Genomic DNA, 18,931 nt, shown 5'->3' with positions numbered 1-18,931 from the left:
TAAATTAATAGTTGATTTTTATTTTATTTTTTATTTTAACCAAGCTAAAATGTTTAACATACATTAAATTACAACATCCATTTTTAGTCTTGATCGGATCAAATATTTTTTCACTCTATGCTAGTTTGCATATTATGATATTTGATACCTCTCGGGGGTTAGTAGATCCAGTAAAGATGGATCTATGCTGGTTTAATTCCCCCATTTAAATAGGCTACATTCCAGGTGAATACCATGGGTCAATACCATGTGCCATTTTGGTGAATACCATGGGTCAATACCATGTGCCATTTTTATTTTTATTAATACTAATATTAGGGTTAATAATGTTTTTTTGCATGGTATTAATAACAATCTAGTCCATGGTATTTGTACCATAGTATTTTTCCTGTAGGTTTCACCTAAATATAATGCATTTTTTGAGTGTTCGTAAATATAAGGTGACTTATGGAGTAAATATAAAAAAATGTTTTATTTGTTTACCATACCTCTCGTTTATTTATATTTTTATTAATTTACCATACCTCTTTTACAAATATGGTATTTGGCCCATAGGATTCACTTAAATAAAACCTCTTTCTTGAGCCTTCATAAATAGAATGAGGGTTATGGACTAAATATAGAAAGAGGTTTTATTTATTTACCATGCGTCTAGTTTATTTATATTTTTATTTATTTACCATACCTCCAATTTACTTATATTTTTATTTGTTTACACCCTTGCATGTATATAAGGTGACTTATGGAATAAATATAAAAAATGTTTTATTTCTTTACCATACCTCTCATTTATTTATATTTTTATTAATTTACCATACCTTTTTTATAAATATGGTATTTGGGCCTTTGGCCCATAGGATTCACTTAAATAAAACCTATTCTTGAAAATGGGCGAATGGAAGGTTGTAACTCCTAATTTCAAGGGCTAAATTTACCTTTTTTACCCTCTCCCTTAAAATAAGTTGGGCTATTTGAGGTGATTTGTAAAAATGTACTATGATACAAAATATTCGCCCACTAAAAAGATAAAACCCCTTAATTTCGCCAAACGGCGAACATTCGCCCCTAAAATTTTCTATGGTAAGAGTCATCATTAATATGGAAGATTAAAGTTGGGATTTATTTTTCGTGGGAATCATTCAACAACAGATCCTTGTATAGAAACTCATATCTCTTTAAGATCCATTCTTCTTGAATCTTATGTGTAATTTAATTCCCTGTATTACCTTGGCGCTTTGCACCCTTCATACATAGCCCGACTGATACCACTCAAAATGAATGTGTGGACATAAAGAGAATTACATTGTTTTGAGCATAATCCTATTTAGCTTAAAACATGTTCTTCCATGGAAATTATTTTGAGTTGTTGAGTATAAACTTCTAATAGTAGTAAAATTACAAATGATTCATCTAAAAAAAAACTAGATCTTAGTGCAAATAATGCTAATATTATCACTGGAAATAGATGGCCAACACAACAAATCCACTTTCACAAAGACAATTGGCAAAGAGGCAGTTGGGAAAATCCATTCAGAGAAAGAAGTCCAATTTTGGTAATCCTTTACAATGAATTTTTTGGAGGAGCCAACATATGGAACATGTGTGGGTAACCATAGGATATTTTTTTTCTTCTATGATGCAATTTTCTAGCTAGTTGTCATACATTATTTATTATATATTGTTTTTTTCTTTCCGTTTGTTTTCACAAGATTTTTACAACCTGGATTTTTTAGCATGTAACTTAGTTGACATGATTGTGCCTAATATTTTCTTAAAGGTTGAATACTAAGTTCCTAAGGTGTTATTTTCTATGGTGACGTTTAATTTACTTCGTTTATACAGGTCATTTGGCCACATAGTGGCCACTACCGCCCAACTAAAGAAAACTTGTTCAAGTTTCTTTCTTTTATGAGGGGAAATGGCATTAACATTGATGATGTTGAGTTATATGTTGTACAAATCCTTATAGTATACTTTCATTTATATCCTAGTGTTCATGTCTTTCATGTCTTATACCTTGCATTATGTCTTCTTTCATTTTCAAAAGAGGAATTCATTATTGATGGTGAGAAGCAGGAATTGAAGAAAGAGGAGAACAATAAAAAATTAGTCAAGTCAAATGTAGAAAGAGAGAGAGAGAGAAGAGACCCAGTCTAGTGATACCCCTAAATCCAATATCTTTCATGCGACAAACACATACAAATTGATGGTCAAGTATTTAGAGTTGATAAATTCACCTGTAATGCATAGACAACACAATGATAATGTTGTGAAGTGATAAAACAATATTTCATGTGTAAATTGTAGTCCAACCAATATTAAGTTGGAAACTCATATTGTAATACTTGATATTTCATATGATATAATTTATGTGGTTGAACTTATTTTTAGTTGTACCTGGTATTATTTAGTATTGTAATTAACATATGTAACTTTTGTTTTCATATTAGATGAACATGCACATCGTATGACATTTTTTTAATTTAGTCGCAAAATCATACTAATTGATTTATGTTGATTAATAATGAACACACAAAATCAATCTAAAACTACTAAATTATTAGTTTATATTGATTAATGATGAATAAAAATAAAATCAATATATGACGACTAAATTAGTCATTTATAATGATTATTAATGAAAGTAAATGAAATGAATATAAAATACTAAATCAGTCGTTTATATAATGAATATGAAACTACCAAAAAACGATAAATTACTATTGTAAATGATAAATTTGTTATTACAAATGATGACTAAATTGCGCATATATACGACTATTAGTAGCTAATTGATAGTACCTTATAACATGACCAAAATTTAGTCATATTTCTCCAGTCATTAATTGGTTTCAAATGATGACTAAAATTTGCATATATATGACTATTAGTAGCTAATTTATAGTGTTTAATAATGTGACCAACATTTTGGTCAAATTTTTTAGGTTATTAATTGGTTTCTCAGGTGATCATGTAGTAATATATCTTGTTGTGTATTTGGTCATTAATTGTGGAAATTAACAGCTAAATCAATAACCAAATTTATGTCTAAGTATACTACTAGAAGATAAAATTGAGACAACCAATTAATGATTAAGCTAAATACAAATAAAATTTGGTCATGTTATAAGATACTATAAATTAGCCACTATTGGTCATTGACTGAAAAATGGTAATTTATATGCAAATTTAAGTCATTTTTAAAGAAATTTATTACCCATTTTGTATTAGTGAAGACTGGGAAAAGGGCTTTGTGACTGTGCAATTTAGGGAGGCAAGGGGAGCCTTGAGCCTTAAGAATACACAGTCTGCAGTTCAAGCTTAGCTGAGAGGAAAAACTACACAATTCCCAGGGTCAATGTGGCAGGCTCAGGGGATGAGCACTGGGTCAAGACATTGCTCAGTTCTGGGAGACAAGAGAGGTTAGGCCATTGCACAACTATGTAGTTCAAGAGATCAAGGATGAGCTTGAAGCTATAGATTATCCAATGCACAGTTAAGGACGGGCTGGGAGAAAAAATTGTGTAGTTCTGGGGGGGCAAGACCAGGGCTTGAGCACAGAAACTGCATAGTACATCAGTTCTGGGAGGAAGAAATTGCACATTTCATAGTGACAAGAGGTAAGGTCACAACTGAGGACTGAGATTGCGCAATGCGTATTTTAGGGAGGCCGGGTGAAGCTAGGTTGCTTGGTCGAAAAGATTTCCAGAAAATGACTAAGTGCAAGATTAGTGAGGTTGATGTGAACAGTGATAAAACTTTGACTGTGATCACACACTTAGAATACTTGATGAAGAAACAACATAGGTCTTCCAGGACACATGACAATACACTTCCCTCTATGTGACAACTTTCCGACCACTTTACAACAAGTGCGACACTTAAGATACAATTTGCGATGACCGTCACAACACTTGTACGACAATGCTTAAAACTTTGGAAATGAGTGCAACAAATGTTTACATGGTCAAAAAAATCATTTGCACAAAGGTGACCTCTTGAAACCACTAGAACAGGCTTTTATACATGATGCGACAACCGACATGCGAAAAGACGACATTTTTCCTATCTTGCAAAGGGGACAAAAACTCCTCAAGAAAACACATGAAATGATTTTTAAATTTTGGAACAAAAATGTACAAGACCAAAGAAGGATTTGAAATTGAGCGTAAACCAAAATTTTGGAGTTTGTTGTAGCAATGAAAAAACTTGGTGACACACTTGTAGAATTCTAGTTTCTCTACCTTGGTTAGATCTTCTATGCAAGGCCTTGTTTCTTCGGGGAGTATTGATTCATCATGTAGGTTACCTTGGTATCCCCACTTACCTTGTGAATAAACATGGTCCCCTCTATACCTTTCTCGGTTGAACACATCATAAGATTTAGCGATATCAAAAAGTTTCGATTTCGGAAGGGTAGTGAAGTTCGCGAGCTTAATATTTTCAGAGTATGTTTTTTCATCTCTGGTGTTTCTCCACTACTAGTAGGCCGGGATAGTTTCCCTGTGGAGTCACTATAGGAACATAAACATTGCTCTACTTCCAACGAGCCTAGAAAGTACCCCGATAGATTTGTTTTCTTCACCTCTCTATATAGGAAGCCTTTCTCTTGTTTCGCCTTTATTTATTTATTTTACAGAACTTTGCATTGGCACTTATTCATTTTATGGGCGGAAGAGGGATCCAGACTTATTGAGAGAAGAAGAGTTTGTTCCATAAGAGAAGCATATAGAGACCTCTGCTTTAGGTTTGCTCCCCTTCTCCTCCTCTACTAATTGGATAGGCGTGACAACATGAAAACATAAAAACCAAGTGTGGGTATGAGGTTTTCCTAAATAGACAGAGGTTCATGGTTTAACCAAAATTCTCCTTGCAAACGGATCGTATTTTCCATCGAAACTTCATCAACCAAAATATATAACCAAGACAAGGAAGATGGACATAAGGTTAGCCAAATGTTGAAGTGTCACAACACTCTCTTTTAACTCAACCACACATAAAGAAGCCAAGAAACATGTTGACATGCAAAATTTATTTACATGACACATACAGAAAACAAAACCAAAATAAAACAAAGAAGAAAGTACTATGTACATAGTGTAGGGCATAACCTCGGGTTTTCATTGAAAATGTTTTAAGTTGTGGCCATTGACGGGGAGAGAGTCAATCCTCCCATTAAGTGATTGCAGATGATACATGTGTTGACCAAGATTTTCGTGGACTGTGAATGGACCAATACATAGGGATTGAAATCTAGTGTGTTTGCCTTTGTCCTCATGGAATTTTTTCCACTTCAAGACTAAGTCGCCCACACTAAAGTTATTCTTCCCTGCAAACTTCTTGTCCAACCACCTCTTGATATGATTCTGATGAAGTGAAAATCTTTCTTTTGCTTTCAACCTTTCTTCCTACAACTTGTGAAGAGTGTTCATCCTATGATGCACTAATAAATAGGGCTTGCCTTGGGATTCTTGCAAAAGTTGGATAGTGGGAAACTAAATGTTAGGAGGGAGGATGGCTTCTTTTCCATACACCAGGAAGTAAGGGGAAGTATTTAGAGAGGGATTTGGCATGACTCGGTCAGCCCATAAATCATTTACCAAAGCGAAGTTCCAGTTCCTTTGTTCATAGAATATGGTCTTTTTTATGATACAAATAAGGTTCTTATTTGTAGATTCAACAAGACCATTCCCCTACAAATAAAAATTAGTTGAATGCTTCAATAAAATTCCATTTTTCTAATGCAAAATCATAGATTTTTAGCGATGAGAAATATGTTGCATTATCCAAAACAAGTGAAGTAGGAATGTCAAACCTGGAGATGATATTTTGTTGAAGGAAATTGATGACTTCTAGATCATTTACCTGTTTAAGAAGATCTGCTTCTGTCCACAATGCAAATTAGTGAATGAAAGTGAGAATATAATGGTGTTGCTTTGATGAATGCGAAAATATTTCTCCAATAAAATCCAATCCCCACTATTGAAAGGGTTCTTTCCTTGTGATACAATGCAATGGGGTGGTTGATTTCTTGTTTCAGCTAGCACGCCTATGAAATACCAGACACTTGTGAGCATAAGCATGAACATCTTTGAATAATGTAGGCCAGTAAAAAATTTCCCACATAGCTTTATGCACAGTTGTGTTACTGAGATGAAACCAGCTCACAAAAAGATATAAAAGATAGATCAACGCCTTAGAATTTAGCCTCTTCGAGGGGGCAACCTCCTTTACATTACACAAATGAACAATTCTTGGATGATTCAAACGAAAAAACCTCCTTTCTATATATAGGAGTCTAAGGGGTCACAATATAACTAAGTCGACCTAACAATAATAATATAAAGTCATAAAAATAACAATAGAGGGATTCTATGGGGCACAATAATAACAATACGGGGACAATAGTGGCACAACAATAACAATAAGGGATACAACGACAATAGTAATGGGGCAATCACTAGTATTATAGGGACCTAACATGCCCCTCTCCTTCAAAAAGTGTTGTCCTCAACGCTTGAGTAGTTATGGAGGCTTCTGTATAAAATTCTCATCCTCCCATTTGGAATCTTCAATGGGTAAGTTCTTCCACTTTATGAGATACTATGAAATTGATCGATTTCGTAGCTGTCGAGTTCTTGTTTCTTTGACTGCTTCAGGTTCCAATATGATTTTTCCTTCCTCATCAAGTTCTGGAAATATTGTTTGAACTAGAATCTTGTCACCTATAACCTTCTTTAAGCATGAAACATGGAAAACTGGGTGCACTCTAGAAGCTGCAAGAAGCTCCAATTTGTATGCCATAGTACCTATCTTTTCCAACACCTTGTACGTACCATAATACTTTGGTGATAATTTATTATCCTTCTTAGCTTACTTGATGGACATTTGTTTATATGGTTGTAGCCATAGGAATACCCAATCACCTACATCAAAAATCCTTTCATTGCGAATCTGCCTGTTGTTTCATTCTATTCTATGCCAAGGTGAGGCTATCCTTTAAGAGTTGGAGAACTTGTTGCTGATGCTCGATGTGATCTTCCACTACTTGAACCTTAGAATTTTCTCTTAAATATGATGTGATGGATGGTGGATGATATCCATAAAGTGCCATAAATGGGGTCATTTTTGTTGCAGCATGGAAGGAAGTGTTATACCACCATTCAGCCAGAGGCAACCATTTGACCCATTGTGTCTGATTATCATATACAAAGCAACGAAGATATCCTTCCAAACATTTGTTTACCATATCAGTTTGCCCAGAAGATTGAGGATGATAAGATGAGCTATGAGCTAACTGAGTACCAAGACAAGAAAATAATTTTGTCTAAAAATTTCTAGTGAAAATGGGATCTCTATCACTTACAATAATCTTTGGGTTTCCTCTGATACCAAATGTTATGAAACCAACTCACAAAAAGATAGAAAAGATAGATCAATGCCTTAGAATTCAGCCTCTTCGAGGGGGCAACATCCTTTACATTACACAAATGAACAATTCTTGGATGATTCAAATGACAAAATCTCCTTTCTATATATAGGAGTCTAAGGGGTCACAATATAACTAAGCCGACCTAACAATAATAATATAAAGGCACAAAAATAACAATATAGGGATTCTATGGGGCACAATAATAACATTATGGGGACAATAGGGGCACAACAATAACAATAATGGATACAATGAAAATAGTAATGGGGGAATCACTAGTATTATAAGGACCTAACAGTTACCCATGAAATTTCCCCTGACTAGTCTGTCATGGAGATCATGCAGTGCTTTCTTTGAATCATGTGATTCCAAACACCTAAGAAATACTCCATTGTGATGCTTTTTGAAAATAACCCCATGCACTAACTGGTAATATAATTCTTTGAGTCTAACTGCCCTATTTTGATGTGTGGATAAATGGGAGGTCACGGTGTCATGCTTAAGGTATTTTTGCACATTTGCATACCAAGAGTCTGTTATGGTAGTGGGGGAGTCTTGTTCGACATTTTACATTTTTATTTCTTGCTCACATCCCAAAATATCTTCTTCTTCCTTTGCATCCACTGCTTCTACTGTTAGTCGAAACAAACCGTGGCCCTTGATTGTGTGAATTGGTTTGAACTCTAAGTCATATTCTTGTAAACCAGTCATCTAGTTTGCTCTTCTCTCACCCATCTCTTGTTAAACAAACAATGATCTAAATGTTGGGTGTGGAACAAAGACAATACAGTGGTTTTTCAAGGGATAGGTTCGAAAGTGCTTCATTGCCTTGTATATCGCATAAGCTTGTTTATCAACGGTGTGATAATTGAGTTCAGGTCCTTAAAGACTAGAGCTCATAAAGGATATATGCCACTCATTGTTTTGATCATCCTTTTGCGTAAGCATGACGATGAGATAAGTTTCAAAAGAAAAGGTGTAGAGAAAAAAATATTTGCTGAAATCTGGGCTATATAGTGCAAGTGCTTCTACAATAGCTTGATTTATACAATAAAACACATACTTTTCCCTTTTATCCCATTTATAAACCATATCCTTCTTAACCATCTCTTTAATTCACTTGACAATCTGAGTGTAATCAGAGATGAATCTTGGGAGGAAGTTGATTTTCCCTAAGAAGAAATGCATAGCTTTCTTGTTCACTGGGAAGGGAATTTGCGTGATCTCTTTGACCCTCTCAAGGTATACTTTAATCCCACTCTTAGCAATGATATGGCCCAAGATGTTACCCTCAGACACTCCAAAGATACTCTTCTTGGGATTAAGAGATATCCCGTACTTGCGACATCACTCAAAATTTTTCTTCAAGTGGCGTATGTGATCAGATCTCCGTTTGGATAACATCGTGACATCATCAAGATAGACCACTATACTCTGTCCAATAAATCCACGAAAGATGACGCCCATGGTGCATTATAATTTCACATCGACATTAATAAACCAAAATGGAATTCTCTTGAGAATGTGCCCCACTTTGTGTGGAATGTTCTTTTGAGTCTGCCAGGCTCTGAGACTAGAACCTAGTTGTATTTTGAATACCCATCCAATAGAGGAAACATTTTTTACCCTAATATTTTTTGTAGTAACTGTTCCATAGATAGCACATAGTAGTTATACTTGTCTGAGGTGCAGTTCAAATTACAAAAATCAACACACAAGCAGATTTCCCCAGAATTCTTCCTTACTAGGACTAAGTTTGATACCCAGGTAGAATGTCCCACTTTGTATATGATCCGTGTATCCAACAACTTTCTTAACTCCTTTTGAATGAGAGGCTCAAGCATGGATGTACCTTCCGCAAATTTTGTTGGAATGGATTCGCCCCTTCTTTGATCAAAATTAGATGCTATATAATTTTCATGTCATAAGTTTTGAGTTCATCATACATCCACACGAATACACCTCAGTACTACTTGAACAAGTGGATAAAGTCTTGCCACTCTTGCGGTGTGTAAAAAGCACTAATATTGACAAACTTTGTATATTTTTTTGTTCTCAAATTGATCTACTCGTGCGACGATGTGGAAGTGGTTCTGCAAGTCATACAACTTTTATGATGATCCAGGTGGATCTCCATAAAAGTACCAGTGGCATAGTAAAAGGCTCAAAACTCAAAGTGGTAGAATCTGTATAAAATTAGCATCTGATTGAAGTGCTCGTCATCTTGATTCCAATGGTGCAAACGTCACTCAAATTCGAGTCCAGATGACAAAGTTAGAGAAAGTCAAAGTTTGAGTTTGACTTGTCCAGGGGGCAGGAGAAGATGACATGGAAAAGCTTCAGCGAATGAGGGAGCACCACATGGGAGGTTGCCACTGGGTCTCGCATATTGTATATCAGTGAAAAGAGGAGTGGCTTAAGGAGAATCTGTCCCTAGTGTTACTGGTTGCAATTGTGATATCGCATATCGCCGGCTGATAGAGGAAACAAAAAGGTATATTGGCCTCGGTGAAGACCCAGTTGCGATGTGATGTTATCGCATATCTCAAATCATAGGAATGGGGATGGTGTTATAAAAAAGCCACAATGAAAAGCGTTGATTGCGACTTTGTGATAGATGCCAATTGCGATTTCAATGGGATTGTCGGATGTGAAATATTATGTTCTATGGTTAACACTCCTGTCGGGTCCATGGTTATCGCAGGATGCCTATGTCTTGGCTTGGATTGTCCTTTGATAAGTTGGAAGCATTAATAAACCCTCCATCAAGACTCATGAGCAGTTGAAATAGGTTGCATTTTTGGAAAGGGGCTTCACTATTGCGGTAAGGTTGTTTTCGTGAATACTTCTGGCCCGGTTTCGCCTGCTAGCTTGGGTTCTTATATTGGAACTGCCCCAATTTTGAGGGATGTTGCCATGCTTATATATATTACTATTTGTGTCAGGAGAAAACGGAGAGGACTGGCCGAATACTCAGACTTTATTGCACACAGTAGACCCTGACCCTGGCAACAGGGAAAAACCTCGCCTTGAGCAACAAGGAGGTTCCGAGAAGGTTGCATAATGCCCGATTATCCAAATTTGGAGTTTGGATAGGCGTTTTTGCACTATTTTTCACCAAAACTTCAGTGGTACTATCTGTTTCTAAAGCTGGTCTCTCCATTCTCTACCCATCCATGACCTTGGAGGTATAAGGGTTGGAATTTCTTGTTGCTTGTACTTTTATCTCTTTTATGCCACTAATAAAAAGAAGGCCTCCCCACTTTTGAGTAGGGCCCGGAGACGTAATCCAAATTGGATGAACTTCGTAATAAAATCATTGTGTCATGGTTTTATGTTCTTCTGATTATTTTTGCATTGTTTATGTGCTTTTTAAGTTCCATGGTTAATTAACTCTATTATATGTAATTTTGATGCATCTATAAGTAAAAGATCTTGGATCAAGTTTGGTATCGAAGCAGGTCTTTGTAGATGCAAATTTCATGAGTTTATGCTAACCCAGAAAAAGCTGTGAAAAGGAGAAGGAATGCTTAATTCCTTTGATCCTGAAGCAGAACGTGCACAGTGAAGAAGAAACATGGCCAATGAAGAAGCTCGTTGGGAAGAGGAACATAATTTCTGAAAGGTATTCTACAATATGGCAGAGAAAGTGGATAAACTATTTTCAGAGTACGAGAAGGCCCTCCAGCATGAGAAGAAAGATATAGATGATCGCGGATTGGCACATCAAGGAGATGGTGGAGAAGATCCCCCTCCCTCTCCTTCTTCAAGTGATAGTTCTCATCACTCCAATCGTGACTCCAGACACACATCTAAGAAACATTTCCTTAAACTAGATGTAAAGTTTGACTTGCCTATGTATGTTGGAGAGTGTAATGCAAAAATGCTGAATAATTGGATTAGGTAGATTGAGGTCTACTATCGGATCCAACAGATCGAAGAAGATGAGGAAAAGATCTAGTTTGCATCCCTTTGACTAAGTGGCACCGCTTCCATTTGGTGGGATAGAAGATTGCAAGGCGGAGAAAAAATGGGTAACCTTCTTTCCTCATGGTCAAATTTTATTTATGCATTGAAGAATTAGTTTTACCCTTTGAGATGTAAACAAAAAGAATTAATGGAATAGAAACATCTAAGGCAAAGCAAGGGTCAAAATGTGCAAAACTTCACCAAAGAATTTAGGAAACAAGCATTGAATATGAGTAGTCCATTAGATTCACTAGAGACTGTAACCAAATATATAAGTTCTTTACATAATTACATAAGGCATTCATTATTATTGTTTTAGCCTGCTACTATCGATGAGGCCAGTGTGAAGGCCATGCATCATGAGAGCAAGGGGAGGCATTAACAAAATGACCACCCAAAGAGAGTCGCTGAAACCAAGAGAAGAGGAGCAAAGCCCTCTTGTACACATTGTGAGAAAGAGGGACATGACGAAGAGAATTGTTGGAAACGACACCCTGAGCTGAGGCCTAGGGGGAATGAAAAAAGCGAGAGGCAGAAGACAACTGCCACCCTGCAACATGATCACGAGTCTGAATTAGAGGAAGACGCGAAGGTCACAGCTGCGGGATTTACCCAAGATAGACCAATTGACCTGGGGTCAGATTCCGATGACAAAAGGAAGATCGCGGCGGATGGACCTGTCGATCTAGGTTCTGATTCAAGCGATGAAACAAAGGCCTCAATAGATATTGTACCGAAGGTGAAAGGGACACCAAATTCGGCATGGCTCCAGGAACTTGAGGAGATCAACCAAATAATTCAAGTAGAGAATATTGAGCTAAGGAGACTCCTACAGGAAGCTGAAAAGGAGAAACAAAGTTGCTACGCCAGAAGCAAGCCAAGGACGAAGCTTTGGAAAAGTTGCAACATAACTGCCTTGAGGTAAAAAGTGACTCTTCAGCTTCATGTACCTTTCCTAATGATGATTTTGTCATTCCTTAAAAACATACTACAAGTATCATCTCCAAAATCTTAAAGAGAATGGGCTATGAGGGGAAGGGCCTTGGCATTAATGGCCAAGGTATTATAAACCCCTTCAAGGTGGAGGAATTGCCTCTTCATGCAGGACTTGGGTATTTCAGGAAGGAAGTTGGGGAATTCTCCAAAACAGTTAGTGCCCAACCAACGATGGATGATGAAATCACTTCCTCGCATTCCAACAATAATGATAGCTCCATGAACACTTATTAGAGGAGCACCAAGGAAAAGCGCTCCAAGATGACCCAGCAAGTTTAGAGGAGGAAGAAATGTTGTAGTCACTACAACGAGGTGGGGCACCAGGGATCCACGTGTCATATGATCCATGCCAAGAAAGCATCAATAAAGAAGCCAATGAGCGAAAATGTTCAACAAACAAATCCACCACATTCATGGCGTTCTTCTTTATTAAGTAAAATATGTTTTTTTTTATATAGTAGCTTTTTATGGCCATGGTTTGTAAATCATGCGTTGCAAAAATATGTAAAAGTGACGATGTGCTTTCCATCACTTCAAAATGCAACAATGATGTTTGTGGCCTTTTCTTATGAATAGTTAAGGTATTGGTTTTTATTATGTAATCTTTGACCAAAGAGTGTGTGCTATAAACTCTTGGAAAGTGAGGGGTTGTTTGGTTCATGTATCGTTTGTATATGATTGCAAAGGATGTACCAGTCTTGCCTACAGGTGGTTGAAAGTGTGGTTTGGCAAGGACACAAATAGTGTGTTGGATGTGTTAATGCTTCTGGTAGAGTACATTCGTGTTGGCTTCAAAGGAATGCATCCAACAAAAGCTCGATGGATGAAGAAGGAAAAACTGAGGGAGCAATTTCCTCACTTACCAACTGACTGAAAAGTCTTTTGGTGGTCCAAAATCTCTTAGTGGGGAGGATTGATCCAGGTGGATCTCCAGAAAAGTACCAGTGGCATAGTAAAATGCTCAAAACTCAAAGTGGTAGAATCTGGATAAACTTATCATCAGATTGAAGTACTCGTTATCCTGATTCCAACGGTGTAAATGACACTCAAATCTGAGTCGAGAAGACAAAGCTAGAGAAAGTCAAAGTTTGAGTTTGACTTGTGTAGGTGGCAAGAGAAGATGACATGGAAAAGTTTCAGTGAATGAGGGAATGCGACGTGGTAGGTTTCCACTAGGTCCCACATATCGTATATTAGCGAAAAGAGGAGAAACTTAAGGAGAATCAGCCCCTGGCGTTACCGGCTACAATTGCGATATCGCATATCGCAAGCCGGTGGAGGAACAAAAAGGTATATTAGCCCCGATGAAGATACAGTTGCAATGCAATTTTATTGCATATCGCAAATCGCAGGAATGGGGATGGTGTTACAAAAAATCCTCAGCGAAAAGTGCCAATAGCGACTTCGTGATAGACATTGATTGTGATTTCGATGGGATTGTTGGACGTGAAATATTATGTTCTATGGTTAACACTCTTGCCAGGTCCATGGTTATCACAGGATGCCTGTGTCTTGGCTTGAATTATCTACTGATAAGCTGGAAGCATTGATAAACCTGCTGTTGAGACTCATGCGCAATTGAAATGGGTTTCCTTGTTGGAAAGGGTATTCACTATTGCAGTAAGGTTGTTGCCTTAGATCCTTCCAGCTCGGGTCCTCCTGTTAACTTGGGTTCTTATGTTAGAAATGCTCTAATTTTGAGGGATGTCGCCATGCTTATATATATGATTGTTTGTGTCGGGAGAAAATGGAGAGGACTGGCCGAATACTTATAATCTATTGCACACAGTAGACCCTGACCCTAGAAGTAGGTCAAAACCTCGCCTTGAGTAGCAGGGAGGTTCCAAGAAGGTTGCAGAAGGCTCGATTATCCAAATTGGGAGTTTGGATAGGCGTTTTTGCACTATTTTTCACCAGGAGTTTAGTGGTATTGTCTGTTTCTAAAGCTATGCTCTCCATTCTCTACCCATCTATTAGCTTGGAGGTATAAGGGTTGGAATTGCTTATTGCTTGTACTTTTATCTCTTTTATTCCACTAATAAAAAGAAGGTCTCCCCACTATTGAGCAGGGCCTGGAGACGTAGTCCAAATTGGACGAACTCCATTATCAAATCATTGTGTCATGGTTTTTGTGTTCTTATAATTATTTCCGCATTGTTTATGTGATTTTTAAGTTCCATGGTTAATTAACTCTATTATATGTAATTTTGATGCATATGTAAGTAAAATATCTTGGTTCATCTGATGATACCATGCCTTTCGGCATGATGTTTTCTTTGTCTGTACTAGTTGCATCTTGCAGTGCCTTCTCGTGCTTGTCTTCATCTATCACTGCATCTTTGAAAACATTAGTGTTCACCATGAAGTGTAGTATTTGCTGGTCATGGTTAAAAATGCATAAATTAGTAATATTATCAGGGATGGATGGCTTATAAATAATTTCTACAAAAACATCGTCCCTAAGTGGTGAAAACCTAGCAACAACATTTTCCAATGCACCCATATCTGCGTTACACATTCTAGGAATAGAGATAATATTAAAATCTTGGAAATGTGAAATCAAACACCATACCTCTTGTTAGTAAATTTTGAGATGAGGTGGCACATAGTGTATGGTATCACATACATGTCGTATGATAATTGGAGTCACCTATTTCTTTAAGAACCACAATGTTTAAGTCGATGGATCTTTGTAAACACAAAATGAGTGCTTTTTATTCCACATGTTCTCCGTGGACTCGAATTCCAATCGGCTAGAGATCAGATGTTTTCTCTGTCGCGGGTTTATTAAAATGCAACTAGCTCCAAAGCCCTCCTGTATTTTGGAACCATCAAAATACAAAGTCCACATACCATATGTAGAAGGGCTACATACTACACTAGTACTATTATTATTACTATTATTAACTGCACAAACATCCTTTTCACCAGTTGGACTAGGAAGGAACTTCAACTATGTAACTGGTGGAACTAGGGATGGCTAAGTAAGATAACACCCCAGTTTATTTTCCAAAAATCAATTGCCAAAAATAAGGTCTGTGAAAGGCATTTTTCATTTTGTCCATTCAAGGGAGTAACAGTATGATTCATGTATCTCTCTGAGTTCAATCAGATCTAATTGTTTCTGCCCTTATACAGAAGCCATAAATGTGAACAGTTTGTAGAAAAGTACCCTTGTAGCTTGCTAGACCAATCTCTACTCAAATATACTCCATATGCTTCTGGTATGTCTACAATTACTATGTTTATACATTGGTGAACTTGATCATCGGATGATAAACGGATAATCACATCTCTAAGATCACCAACTACATGGACAAGTGTCTTGTCTACCTAAATAATTTGTGCATCTGTTTTGTCCCATTTGTGTTGATTTTCTTTGCGATAGATAGAGGAATTACATTTACCGATGCACTAGAATCAACTAAGAAATTGTGTACATTATAATTGAAAATTTCAAATGTTAACAAAAATGGAGGGCAAAGAGTATTTACATCGAAATTTAAAGCATTAAGTATGGACTCCAGTGAACTAGAGGACTTACCAAATTCGTCTCCCTACAGTGAACAAGCATCGTTACTTGAGATGGGTTGTCCAAGTGCGCATCGGAGAATGTCCCGCTGGCTTGCGATATTTGTTAGTTCGAATAGTGAGATATTTGCATGATACTTCTTCATTTCATCAACAATGTTGTAATCTAGTGTAGGAGAGCTTGCAAAAGTGTCTGGAGGAGTTGGATTTTATGCTACTTCCGTAGTGACAGACTTACCTTTACTGCTTGCGGAAGTGCTTTTTTTTGTGACTTCATTTCCAGTCTTGTTCTAAGTATTCTACGTTGAATTGACAGACATACTTATCTTCCTCAACAAATGTTCCTTCAATTTCTACTTTGTCAACTCTTGTGTAGGAGCCGACCATTGGCTTCTTGAGTTGTATCAAGTGGTATTCTTTTGGGTCGGGTCATTACTAAATGGTTTCTTCTCAGCATTGCTTTTTCCAGTTGCAAGTATGCAACTGAATGTGTTTATTGCATGCCCCATGCTTGGAGTCTCTTGGGCCGCAACAATTTCTTCCTTTTCTTTCACAGGCTCAGTCAACTCGTCAGTAACCACTGTGTCAATTAAAGTGTGCAGCTAGAGAATTCATGCTATGGTTCCACTATGGGCATGTTTTATCTGAATGATATTCCTCATGAAATGAATAGTATTGATCCGTGCCCATACTTTCAATATTCAACACAAAGTTTGATCTTTGCACAGACTCGGCCATCTAATTGTTGTTGCTACTGGAGTTAGAAGTCCATCTCAGAAATTTAATCTTGGGAGTCATGCTGCTTACGATGGTATCTCTTGACTTTTTTTTCAATTCTTCCAACTCATTGGACAAATATTTGATGGTGCGCATCAAGATTTCAAGATCAATTACCTCCTTTTATTTGGCCTTGCTTACAGAGGCCTATGACCTTTTCCTCATGTCTTTGGAGTATTTTGTTACTTCATCATCTGCGATGAATCCAATCAAATGCAGGTCCTTATCGAATGCGATTGCCACTTCAAAAGTTTCAACTAAAGTTGGTTTCACGATACTTTTCATGATCTGTGCAATGCTTGATGGTAAGGTAGATGTGAAATAGTCAATTTTGATGGAGTCATGAGCTTTCTTGTTTGGTGGAAATCTGTTCAAAATACGGATAAACCTATGATTGAAATATTTCACCTTTTATTTCTGCTCCATCTTAAGATTACCCATCTCTTTCAAAATCATGGCGGGGATTTTATCATCATCAAATTTTTCAAGAAATAATTTCTTAAACCCCTCCAATTTTTGATTGAGTTCAGAGGAAGGATATGATACCATATAGTTGCTCTTCCATCTAAGATACATGGGAATAGTCTGCATGCAACATCATCATAATGCACCTCAAGTGTTTGCATATGTAGGTAGAAGTTTCTTAAATGGTCCTTTAGCTTTATTGCTTTTTCAGGGTCATACTTCGTTAATAGCTTATCTAGGTGCCTTGGCATCTTATGTAACACACCTAGTAGTGCAAGTGGAACCTAAGTCATACAATCCAGATCTTGTTCTGCCATGTCTCCGTCATTGTCTTCCCCTTCTTCTTCAGAATCTGATTGGTATTCTTCTTCTTCTTCTTCTTTGCCCAACCCACATAAATTATCGTCCGAGAGAACTACGTTATCACTGTCACCATCATTGAAGATTGGAGGTCATTATAGTTTTTATGTATTTTCTTCTAAGTCTGCTAACTCTTCAAGGGTGGCGAGAACCAACTCTTTAATTGTCGATACCACTATCCCAGTGGGAGTGGTTTGGTTCTTCTTCGGAAAATATGGAAGAGTTTCTATTTTGGGTATCAATCCAATAGCTCTCGCAAACTTTTGGGCTATGGGGAGGATGGCCCAAATCTGATCATAAGAGACTTCGTAAGGTTGTGTAGTTCCATGCTAAGAAGAATTACCAAAATTCAGGAATGCGTGCAGGGGATATTTTGGGAATGTTACTGCCTTGACCAAAGGAAGTAAGATTGGAGTTGGTAGGGTTATCAATCATAAAATTATAGATGCCCTCCTTCTAGAGCTAGAAATGTTGACTGTGCTAGACCCACCAACATTCAAGTGGTCTCCCCAATTAGACCTCACACCATTTGGGATAGGAGCCGCATCTAGAATATGACCCGGTTGTCAGTTATCTTAAAGATATGCCTTGGCTCTAACTGTCAGCAAGAGAGAGGAATGAAAATGTTCCTTCGAAAAGTAAGGGGGGTGTGCCTAGTGAGTGTTCGATCATATTTCTATAAAAGTTCTTTCACTATGGAGGGGAGGAAAAGCTAGCCTCTAAGAGAGAGGTAGTACTAACACCCTAGTAGAGAAACACATAAACAAGAAGGATTTGCAAAACATCAAGCAAAATAGTCCACGGATATGTGGCAGTCAGTGTAACTAATGTGATGAGGAGGATATGTCTAATATCTAGCGGAATAGTCCACGAGGATGCGACAAAAATAATAGAAATTAAATCACATTTAATATGATAAGTACCAAAATAACCGAAATAGTTCAACTACTTTAGCACATATGAAAGAAAACATGAATTACAAACATTCACAAAATAGTCTTACAAATATCCATAATCCATGCATGAAGAATGTGTTGGAACATAAGGCTTCTTGTATTAAGTAAACCTTCCAAGACACGTGTATACAATGAACACCACTAGCACCAATAGTGGAGCGTTGGAGCCACTCCTTGCTCCTCAAAATAACTAGCTTATCTCTCTAATGCCTTGCGGGAAGAGCCAAGGTGAAAAGGTCTTTGCTCTTACAATGAGGATGTATATATAACAATGAGGAAGTGATGCTTCACCTTCCTTATGACTCTTCATCTAACCTCACGACTATTTGACTTCCTATGACTTTTCAACTTTACATGAATCTTCATATTACATACATGTCATTTGGACTTCCACTTTACAACACATTTTCGAAACATAATTTACATCCTTAACCACAATGATGTG

At 37.1% G+C, this 18,931-nt stretch overlaps 1 pseudogene; it reads left to right on the top strand.

Moving 5' to 3' along the window:
• The window catches only part of LOC149154174 (exportin-T-like), a 31,301-nt pseudogene extending 20,805 nt beyond the window's left edge, over window positions 1–10,496 (top strand).
• Window positions 10,497–18,931: the final 8,435 nt, after the last annotated feature.

The sequence above is a fragment of the Pinus tabuliformis genome, chromosome 9, assembly GCF_031772625.1.
Source record: "Pinus tabuliformis cultivar Carrire ecotype Pingquan chromosome 9, CPIR1, whole genome shotgun sequence".
NCBI lineage: Eukaryota > Viridiplantae > Streptophyta > Pinopsida > Pinales > Pinaceae > Pinus > Pinus tabuliformis.
Note: the sequence above shows the minus strand (reverse complement) of the source record. Positions and strands in the feature narration are given on the sequence as shown.